The 8,274-nt window shown below is 34.7% G+C and overlaps 1 pseudogene; it reads right to left on the bottom strand.

Annotated features, from left to right (window-relative positions):
- Positions 1-1,577: 1,577 nt before the first annotated feature.
- LOC145244102 (U2 spliceosomal RNA) lies at positions 1,578-1,751 on the bottom strand (annotated as a pseudogene).
- Positions 1,752-8,274: the final 6,523 nt, after the last annotated feature.

The following is an 8,274-nucleotide window of genomic DNA, read 5'->3' on the forward strand; positions in this document are numbered from 1 at the left end:
TTCAGAATAGACTTTGTAGCCTCATAGGAGATGCCCTTTTCTCTTCCCTACAACCTCTTTCTCACAGAAGAGACGTTGCTAGCCTGTCTCTGCTTTATCATTTTCATGGAAATTAGTCTGAACTGGGAGATTTTTTTCTTTTAATGGAAATCGCTCCAGACAAGGCATGAAGCCACTTAATGTATGTGTTTAAAACAGAAACATTCATTTTGAACGTGTCCCTGTCATAGCAAAGAACCTACAGTTGATTTTATATGTCATGCCTTTCAGCTTGTGTGGTTATCAAACTTCTCAAATGCACTTGTGGTGTTAGGCTGTGTAAGGTGTTAACTTTGGTCAAAATCATCTGTGCCTTCTTTCATCGGATTATTTTGATTATCGATTTGTATCGAAGACATTCTGATACAAAACCTATGTAAGAACACTGCCAGGCACATAAAGTACTGGCCCAACTGCTTTCGAGTTCATAGAGAACGAAATCACACGCACACCAAGTTCCTTTTATATAATAGTAGAAACAGTTTTGTCGATATTAATAATATCAAAGTGATTTAATAAACAAAAACTATAAATTATTAAACATTTCTTAAAATATTTGCGGATTAATTTTTAGGGAACATAATTTTAAACTAAACGAGGAAAAGATACAAAGCATAAGAAAGATACTGAGTAATTCTTCTGTCTCTTTCCCCCTCTCTAAAAATTGTAATTAAAAACAAATGTGTACACACAATAACTCGGGCAAAATGATCTCCTTTCTTGGCAGTTAATTAAATTGTCATCAAAATTAATCGTGGTAGTCCAGATTTCCCCCATATTAAAAAAAACAAAAATACAGAAAAATCTTTGTGATGTATGTATCTGGGACAGAATTAGAGATCATATTCCGAAAACCACATAAATTGATCAAACAGTTTTATTTTTATATAGAAAATAATTGTTAAACAATTTTAAGCAATTAATGAGAACTCATAGGTATTACAAGGCTGATCTCGCAAATTTGAATTATAGTTGAATTAGCTAGCTTTGCTTCTTCAAGATGGTAACATGAGACAGTTTCTTCTTGCTTACTCATAAAAGTTGATTTTCTAAGTTAAAAAGAAAACTACTTAATCAATTTACATGGTTTTTGGAATTTGACATTTTTGTTCAGTCATGAGTATGTATATCATAGATTTTTCTTTATTTTTGTTTTTAATATAGGGTGAATTCTGGACAAGAAACTACCAAAATATTAATATTTATCTATATGAATATATGCAAAAGTTTTTTGTATTGTGTTTACAACTTATGAGTGATATGTTTGAGATTTAAAATTTTGGTTTGAAGTTTTTCACGTAGCACACTTTGAGAAGTAATAGCAAACTGGCAAAGCCAGCTAGTTAATTGTAAGTTAATTATAACAAGTTAATTATAATAAGTTATTATAATAAGTTAATTATAAAGACTAGCGAAACCTGTTTCATATGTAATACATTGCTCCTGAGCATTCTGAGGACATTCTGCATGAATGGAGACCCTGCGATAGCCCTTTTGTTAAAACTGTAAAAGTATTTATCTAAGTAATCTGGTTAATGTAGTGTCAGAATATATCTGGTTATCACAGATTATCTCCAATATCCTTATAGGAGTCTGTGATATATTCCATTGTATGGACACCCAGTGCAAAAAGAAACCCCATAATATCTTTATACCATATTTAGAAAGAACAGACACTACCCTTGATCTTAGCCAGAAGACCAAGAAGGTATATTTTAGATTCAAGTACAGTCCAAAAGCGACATCATTTTTTTTTTTTGCATTGCAAGTCATCTCAGCGTGTATTCAATTGAAAATTTCTAAATCCAAACAAGAGAGGATGTAGGTATAGCTAGATGACAATCCTATAGACCAAGTCATCTCAGCGTGTATTCAATTAACAATTTCTAAATCCAAACAAGAGGGGATGTAGGTATAGGTAGATGACAATCCTATAGACCAAGTCATCTCAGCGTGTATTCAATTGACAATTTCTAAGTCAAAACAAGATGGGACGAAGGTATAGGTAGATGAGAATCCTATAGACCAAGCCGTCTCAGATTGTATTCAATTGAAAAATTTCTAAGTCCAAACAAGAGGGGACGTACGCATAGGTAGATCAGAATCCTATAGACCAAGGCATCTCAGATTGTATTCAATTGAAAATTTCTAAGTCCAAACAAGAGGGGACGTAGGTATAGGTAAATGAGAATCCTATAGACCAAATCATCTCAGATTGTATTCAATTGAAAATTTCTAAGTCCAAACAAGAGGGGACGTAGGTATAGGTAGATGAGAATCCTTTAGACCAAGTCATCTCAGCGTTTATTCAATTGAAAATTTCAAAGTCCAAACAAGAGGGGACGAAGGTATAGGAAGATTAGAATCCTTTAGACCAAGTCATGTCAACGTGTATTCAATTGAAAATTTCTAACTCCAAACAAGAGGGGACGTAGGTATAGGTAAATGAGAATCCTATAGACCAAGTCATCTCAGATTGTATTCAATTGAAAATTTCTAAGTCCAAACAAGAGGGGACGTACGTATAGGTAAATGAGAATTCTATAGACCAAGTCAACGTGTATTCAATTGAAAATTTCTAAGTCCAAACAAGAGGGGACGTACGTATAGGTAGATAAGAATCCTATAGATCAAGTCATCTCAGCGTGTATTCAATTGAAAATTTCTAAGTCCAAACAAGAGGGTACGTACGTATAGGTAAATGAGAATTCTATAGACCAAGTCAACGTGTATTCAATTGAAAATTTCTAAGTCCAAACAAGAGGGGACGTACGTATAGGTAGATAAGAATCCTATAGATCAAGTCATCTCAGTGTGTATTCAATTGAAAATTTCTAAGTCCAAACAAGAGGGGACGTAGATATAGGTAGATGAGAATCCTATAGATCAAGTCATCTCAGATTGTATTCAATTGAAAATTTCTAAGTCCAAACAAGAGGTGACCTAGGTATAGGTAAATGAGAATCCTATAGACCAAGTCAAGTCAACGTGTATTCAATTGAAAATTTCTAAGTCCAAACAAGAGGGGACGTAGGTATAGGTAGATGAGAATCCTGTAGACCAAGTCATCTCAGATTGTATTCAATTGAAAATTTCTAAGTCCAAACAAGAGGGGACGTACGTATAGGTAAATGAGAATTCTATAGACCAAGTCAACGTGTATTCAATTGAAAATTTCTAAGTCCAAACAAGAGGGGACGTACGTATAGGTAGATGAGAATCCTATAGATCAAGTCATCTCAGCGTGTATTCAATTGAAAATTTCTAAGTCCAAACAAGAGGGGACGTAGATATAGGTAGATGAGATTCCTATAGACCAAGTCATCTCAGATTGTATTCAATTGAAAATTTCTAAGTCCAAACAAGAGGGGTCGTACCTATAGGTAAATGAGAATCCTATAGACCAAGTCAAGTCAACGTGTATTTAATTGAACATTTCTAAGTCCAAACAAGAGGGGACGTAGGTATAGGTAGATGAGAATCCTATAGACCAAGCATCTCAGATTGTATTCAATTGAAAATTTCTAAGTCCAAACAAGAGGGGACGTACGTATAGGAAGATTAGAATCCTATAGACCAAGTCATTTCAACATTTATTCAATTGAAAATTTCTAAGTCCAAACAAGAGGGGACGTAGGTATAGGTAGATGAGAATCCTATAGACCAAGTCATTTCAACGTTTATTCAATTGAAAATTTCTAAGTCCAAACAAGAGGGGACGTAGATATAGGTAGATGAGAATCCTTTAGACCAAATCATCTCAGCGTTTATTCAATTGAAAATTTCAAAGCCCAAACAAGAGGGGATGTAGGTATAGGTAGATGAGATTCCTATAGACCAAGTCATCTCAGATTGTATTTAAGTGAAAATTTCTAAGTCCAAACAAGAGGGGACGTACGTATAGGTAAATGAGAATCCTATAGACCAAATCATCTCAGATTGTATTCAATTGAAAATTTCTAAGTTTAAACAAGAGGGGACGTAGGTATAGGTAAATGAGAATCCTATAGACCAAATCATCTCAGATTGTATTCAATTGAAAATCTCTAAGTCCAAACAAGAGGGGACGTAGGTATAGGTAGATGAGAATCCTTTAGACCAAGTCATCTCAGCGTTTATTCAATTGAAAATTTCAAAGTCCAAACAAGAGGGGACGTACGTATAGGTAAATGAGAATCCTATAGACCAAGTCAAGTCAACGTGTATTCAATTGAATATTTCTAAGTCCAAACAAGAGGGGACATAGGTATAGGTAGATGAGAATCCTATAGACCAAGCATCTCAGATTGTATTCAATTGAAAATTTCTAAGTCCAAACAAGAGGGGATGTAGGTATAGGTAAATGAGAATCCTATAGATCAAGTCATCTCAGCGTGTATTCAATTGAAAATTTCTAAGTCCAAACAAGAGGGGACGTAGATATAGGTAGATGAGAATCCTATAGATCAAGTTATCTCAGCGTGTATTCAATTGAAAATTTCTAAGTCCAAACAAGAGGGGTCGTACGTATAGGAAGATTAATCCTAAAGACCAAGTAATTTCAACGTTTATTCAATTGAAAATTTCTAAGTCCAAACAAGAGGGGACCTAGGTATAGGTAGATAAGATTCCTATAGACCAAGTCATCTCAGATTGTATTCAATTGAAAATTTCTAAGTCCAAACAAGAGGGGACGTAGATATAGGTAGATGAGAATCCTATAGATCAAGTTATCTCAGCGTGTATTCAATTGAAAATTTCTAAGTCCAAACAAGAGGGGTCGTACGTATAGGAAGATTAATCCTAAAGACCAAGTAATTTCAACGTTTATTCAATTGAAAATTTCTAAGTCCAAACAAGAGGGGACCTAGGTATAGGTAGATAAGATTCCTATAGACCAAGTCATCTCAGATTGTATTCAATTGAAAATTTCTAAGTCCAAACAAGAGGGGACGTACGTATAGGTAAATGAGAATCCTATAGACCAAGTCAAGTCAACGTGTATTCAATTGAATATTTCTAAGTCCAAACAAGAGGGGACATAGGTATAGGTAGATGAGAATCCTATAGACCAAGCATCTCAGATTGTATTCAATTGAAAATTTCTAAGTCCAAACAAGAGGGGACGTAGGTATAGGTAAATGAGAATCCTATAGACCAAGTCATCTCAGATTGTATTCAATTGAAAATTTCTAAGTCCAAACAAGAGGGGACCTAGGTATAGGTAAATGAGAATCCTATAGACCAAGTCAAGTCAACGTGTATTCAATTGAAAATTTCTAAGTCCAAACAAGAGGGGACGTACGTATAGGTAGATGAGAATCCTATAGACCAAGTCATCTCAGATTGTATTCAATTGAAAATTTCTAAGTCCAAACAAGAGGGGACGTACGTATAGGTAAATGAGAATTCTATAGACCAAGTCAACGTGTATTCAATTGAAAATTTCTAAGTCCAAACAAGAGGGGACGTACGTATAGGTAGATAAGAATCCTATAGATCAAGTCATCTCAGCGTGTATTCAATTGAAAATTTCTAAGTCCAAACAAGAGGGGACGTAGATATAGGTAGATGAGAATCCTATAGATCAAGTCATCTCAGCGTGTATTCAATTGAAAATTTCCAAGTCCAAACAAGAGGGGACGTAGGTATAGGTAAATGAGAATCCTATAGACCAAGTCATCTCAGATTGTATTCAATTGAAAATTTCTAAGTCCAAACAAGAGGGGACCTAGGTATAGGTAAATGAGAATCCTATAGACCAATTCAAGTCAACGTGTATTCAATTGAAAATTTCTAAGTCCAAACAAGAGGGGACGTAGGTATAGGTAGATGAGAATCCTGTAGACCAAGTCATCTCAGATTGTATTCAATTGAAAATTTCTAAGTCCAAACAAGAGGGGACGTACGTATAGGTAAATGAGAATTCTATAGACCAAGTCAACGTGTATTCAATTGAAAATTTCTAAGTCCAAACAAGAGGGGACGTACGTATAGGTAGATGAGAATCCTATAGATCAAGTCATCTCAGCGTGTATTCAATTGAAAATTTCTAAGTCCAAACAAGAGGGGGCGTAGATATAGGTAGATGAGATTCCTATAGACCAAGTCATCTCAGATTGTATTTAAGTGAAAATTTCTAAGTCCAAACAAGAGGGGTCGTACCTATAGGTAAATGAGAATCCTATAGACCAAGTCAAGTCAACGTGTATTTAATTGAACATTTCTAAGTCCAAACAAGAGGGGACGTAGGTATAGGTAGATGAGAATCCTATAGACCAAGCATCTCAGATTGTATTCAATTGAAAATTTCTAAGTCCAAACAAGAGGGGACGTACGTATAGGAAGATTAGAATCCTATAGACCAAGTCATTTCAACATTTATTCAATTGAAAATTTCTAAGTCCAAACAAGAGGGGACGTAGGTATAGGTAGATAAGAATCCTATAGACCAAGTCATTTCAACGTTTATTCAATTGAAAATTTCTAAGTCCAAACAAGAGGGGACGTAGATATAGGTAGATGAGAATCCTTTAGACCAAGTCATCTCAGCGTTTATTCAATTGAAAATTTCAAAGCCCAAACAAGAGGGGATGTAGGTATAGGTAGATGAGATTCCTATAGACCAAGTCATCTCAGATTGTATTTAAGTGAAAATTTCTAAGTCCAACCGAGGGGACGTAGGTATAGGTAGATGAGACCAACACATGTCAACGTGTATTCAATTGAAATTTCTAAGTTCAAAACACTGTTAGTAAGTGTCTGGAAGTGCCTGATCGACGCCTACTGCCAGCTTGGGTGCATGTAGGCGTAGCAAAATGCCTTTTAATCTGCTAGGCACATCGGGACTTAGTTTTTTTTCTGTTCTTTCTCTGCACCGTGTAGGTTGGCGTCTGGATGTGCCTCATCGATGCCTACTGTTACCTTGACATATCAACGTGTATTCAAGTTAAAACTTCTAACTTCAAAACGGGAGTTTGGTACCGGTAAATGAGAAGCTTATCAATCTAGACATGCTGAAATTTATCAGTTAGCACATAGGGGATGGCGTGAGGGGGAATAGGGATAAAGAATAAGAAAAGAGAGATAGACAGATCTAGAGAAATACAGAGGTATAAAGAGAGAGAGGCAGGCAAGGGAGATAAATTTCATGATTCAACTTATATGCTAATAAGAAATAGTTGGTGTATCAGGAACACAAGCATTGTTTTTACTGGTTAATTTTACATCAGAATACACTTTTAGATTTTATGTAGATTTTTTTCTATAGGGAACATGCAAATAGCACACATAACATCTAGACATATAAATATATACATAAAACAATTATAGTTATATCTGAACTAATCCAAAAAGACAATAATAATGAATATCATCACTTACCTTGGAAAAATATCCAGGCTGTATGCCTACTCACATTCCATCAAACACCAGAAAATCATGATCCATTGCTTGGTTGATTTTTTTAATTTTTATTTTTTCATACACATTTGTAATTGTGTTTTGCTTTATCAAGTATGTTTGTAGTTAATCTGTGGTGTTGGGAGAGGTGTTAACATGAATCAATTTTGCTTAACATTTTTTATATATATTTTCAGTTTACAGAGTCATTGCAGTACCAAGTCTGACACTGTAATTGCTTGAAATGTATTGCATTGGGAAGGATTCTTTTTTTTTTTTGAGGTGTGTGGGAATTTCAGTAGGGGAAGTTTCTACTGATTTCAGATTCCAAGACAGCAAAGTTGTATTTTATTGTTTGTGCATTCTTTTATCAAGTTCTTACAGATGTTTTTGTGTTATGAAAGTGAAAATGAATGACTTGCAAAGACATTTACATTTTTGCATTCTTTTTTAATTCTTCACCTTTTTTGTTTTAATGTCCCAAGAGTGAACCACCAAGACAGATGAGTCTTATTCAGCAGAGTGGAAAAAAAACAGGTTACCTTTGGTTGTCCTCAATGGATTTGTCCAGAGTATAATGTGTCCAAGTTATTGCCCTAATAAAGTGAGAACCATACCCCAAAACTAATGCAGAACTCTTATGTTATTGCACAGCTACAAGAGTTAACTTGTCTAGGATAAGTGCCATATAAATTTGCAGAAGTCACTATATAGCTCTATTTATTAACTGATATGAACTTAAATTGCTGAACATGTCTCAAAAATTTTCTACAGAGCTCTACTTAGAAATGAGCACTCTAAAAGACAATTTGTCTAACATAATTTTGAAATATGTTCTTTAAAGTTACCATAGAG

This window comes from Euprymna scolopes, chromosome 22 (assembly GCF_053919585.1).
Source record: "Euprymna scolopes isolate OS-2025 chromosome 22, ASM5391958v1, whole genome shotgun sequence".
NCBI lineage: Eukaryota > Metazoa > Mollusca > Cephalopoda > Sepiida > Sepiolidae > Euprymna > Euprymna scolopes.